This window comes from Episyrphus balteatus, chromosome 1 (genome assembly GCF_945859705.1).
Source record: "Episyrphus balteatus chromosome 1, idEpiBalt1.1, whole genome shotgun sequence".
Classification (NCBI taxonomy): Eukaryota; Metazoa; Arthropoda; class Insecta; order Diptera; family Syrphidae; genus Episyrphus; species Episyrphus balteatus.
In genome coordinates, this window is record NC_079134.1 from 35300710 (window position 1) to 35303987 (window position 3278).

Below are 3278 nucleotides of genomic sequence, written 5' to 3' on the forward strand. Positions count from 1 at the left end.
CACAGGAAATTACTCTTTGTGTTCATACAACTCACAACCAATGTTGCCACAATGTTACAAGTGTAACAAAAGTGTTATACTTTTCAAAAATTTAATAATTTTGTTACCATGTTATTTTTCAGTTTCACATTGCTGTAATACCCGATGGTATTTTTTCGTTAAAATGGTCAACAATGCTCTTGGAGTCAAGAAAAATGCACAGGACAGTAAAAAGTAAGTGACAAATGAGTGAAAACTCTCCAAATTTTCGCTAGAGCTGCGTACTGAAAAACGAAAAGTAAAACGAAATTGTTCGTTCAAGATTTCGTTAACGAAATTTTGTATGGAAAATTTCGTTTCGCTTCAGCTGCGTACTAGGCTTAAAGTCCCCAAAGTCGATAACGAAAATATATCATCAAGAACTCTTTCAAAGTCAAACAAAATTTTAAATTAAATTATCATCAAAAACAAATATCAGAAGGTACGTTTTTGAACGAAAAAATATACATATATACAGATAAGTAAAAATTAAAAATAAAACCGTCAATACAGCTCTTTACTAGTATAACAGGAAAAATGTCCAGGAAAATAAAATGTAGGTAAGTTACAAATGAGTTTAAACTCTCCACATAATTTGAAAACTGAAATTCTTGTCTACAGCTGTGTCCTGAAAAATGAAAAGCATAATTGGTTTTTCAAGATTTCGTTGTGAACATTTTGTTTGAACTGTTTGTATGAGCTGTGCTTTTTGAAAAGTGAAAACTATACCAGTTTATTTGAAGAAGTCTCCACCTCTTTTTCGCTGCGGCAGCCTGCTAGACTTTGTAAAAATAAGCTTTCAAATAAGATAAGATCTATTATTATGACTTTTTTTTAGTTTGTTACACTTTTTTCCCATTTGTTACACTTTTTGAAAAATTTTGTTACACTTTTAAAAAAGCCTGCGGCAACACTGCTCACAACTAATTGATACTTGTTGATACTTGATACGTTGCTTATAATAAGATTCCCACTCCGAATGCGTAAGAGGTCATACCGATTCTTCCATCGGACTCGCCTGTAAATTAGTCCATTTATTTGCATACAGAAAACCAGCTGGAGGAACGGCCAACACTTCAAAAATACTTCGAAATATAACAAAGAAACAATAAATTATTACAGGACTTCCGAATCAAGACCCCAACCCCAGCCTCCCGTTAAGCCATAAAAAAAATGATAAAATTTATGATATTCTGAAGACAAATAAAGAAAAGACTTCAAACTAAATTTCGTACTTTCTTCAAACAATATCTTGGACATAGCACTTTTTGGTGTCAAAAATCATTTTGCACGGACATTTCTGGACGAAAAGTTCAAAATTTCGTACAATATTAGTATGGAAAATATGAAAAATCTGCCAACTTTTTTTTAATTCAAAATGGCGGTCAAAATGAGCGTTTAAGAATTTCCTTTTTTTCAAAAATGTATAAAGGGTGTCCTAAAAGTAAACGTCGAAACGAAAACGGTAGATATTGTAGGTGGTGAAACTAATCAAAAAAATAATTAATAAAATCCTAGCCATATACATATTTTGTGAGTTATGATGGACTTCCGCAAGAAAATCGAAAAAATGGTCACTCTGTAACGGTCTTTCATGTGCCGTGACTACGAATCTTAAGTTTTTTTTTCAATTTTTTCTTTTGCTACGGAAGCTGCTAACAAATGCATTCAAAAATTTTAACTCAGCAGCATAAATTTTGCAAAAATATGACTTTTTTGCCTAACCAAGTACTCAAAATTTTTACATGACCCTAATTCAACGAACCGTAGTGTAAAAAAAATGCCCTACGATATTTTGACAAGTTACCTTAAAAGTTGGTGTGTTCAATTCTCTTTTCAAAATGGTATAATATTGTTGAGATTTATGTTTATGAATGAAAATAGTGGAACCCTTATTTCGGTCTTTTGACCGGAAATGGCGATCGTAAAACACCACAAACCCAAAGCAGGTCCATGAAATAGCGTAATTAGAGGTTTTACTAAGTTGACAAATTTTGGACTTTTTTTTTAATTTTTGATTCCTTTTTATTGAATGCTGTATAAAGGGTTCAGGAGAAAAACGGCACATATCCACTTTTTGTTAAAAATAAACTAATGATGTCTTGTAGTATTTACTGAGCACTATCTGATGGCATCCTTACTTGAATCATTTAATTTCAAAACATGATAAGTCCATGATTTTAAATTTTTCAGGAGAAGAAAAAAACGTTCTATTTTCTTTTGATGTGTGTAGCAAAATTTATAAAAAATATATATTATGTAGAACTTTTGCCTAGGTACAGAAAACCTTTTCGTTTTTAATTTTTGGAGCGACATACAGTTCAAAAGATAAAAAATAAAAACGCTTTTGGACTTATCATACTTTGAAAATAAATGGATGTGAAATTAGTTTTAAAATGGGTATATAATTTTGCTTGCATCCTCAGTCAATCAAACAATTGTATATGAGATTAAATTATAATGTTCGGAGTGCTTTATTTAACTTTAAGGACACTTTAAACTTAAGATTTTCAGCCAGTAGTCTAATATAGCATTTACACATAAAGAAGCTGTTGTCGGGGACTTATCCTGTTTTTGAACTAAAAAAATTTTTCGCGTAGCTGTAAATTCGGATATAGATGGAGTAGATACTTCATATTTTGAAGACAGACGTGGTTATCCCTAGAGTACAAATTTAGTAAAAAAAAAACTAATTTTGAAAAAAGTGGACTTATCATGTTTTGAAAATAAGTAATTGTTAAAAAAATAAATAAATTGGGAGCTTGTATAGTACTAAGTTGTATTGAGAACAAAATTTTAAAATGCGTTTTTCTCGAAATAAGTTGGAATGGACTTGTGCTGTTTTTCCCCTGGACCCTTCATATGAATCCAAGATCTAATACCTCTTTGATATACACATTGACTTGCCTTTTCGTTAAGAAATGGTCGTGCAAATGATTTTTGACGCAAAGAAGCACTAAACCCGACTAACAATTTTGCTTCTGTAAAGCTTTATACATGCTTATTTTGCTTCTATAAAGCTTTATAGAAGCAAAATTGTTAGTTGGGAAGCCACCACTGTGCGGCGAAAATTATTTAAAAACGACGGCAACACCTACAGTTATGAGTGATACATTTTTCAAAAGTTATTTTAATCAATACTTTTTGAAATAATCGATTTCAAAGTCAAATTTTGGGCAAAAAAAAAGTTTAAAGGTACACTTTCAAGGTCATATATATATATGATGTGCACCGCTGAGGCCTTCCAGCCCAAGATTTTC

At 31.3% G+C, this 3278-nt stretch overlaps 1 long non-coding RNA gene across 1 annotated transcript; it reads left to right on the forward strand.

Annotated features, from left to right (window-relative positions):
* The first annotated feature begins 408 nt into the window (after nt 1-408).
* Nucleotides 409-845, forward strand: LOC129906501 (uncharacterized). Its single transcript, XR_008770806.1, has 2 exons — nt 409-578; nt 640-845. It is a non-coding gene; the product is annotated as an uncharacterized LOC129906501 (long non-coding RNA).
* Nucleotides 846-3278: the final 2433 nt, after the last annotated feature.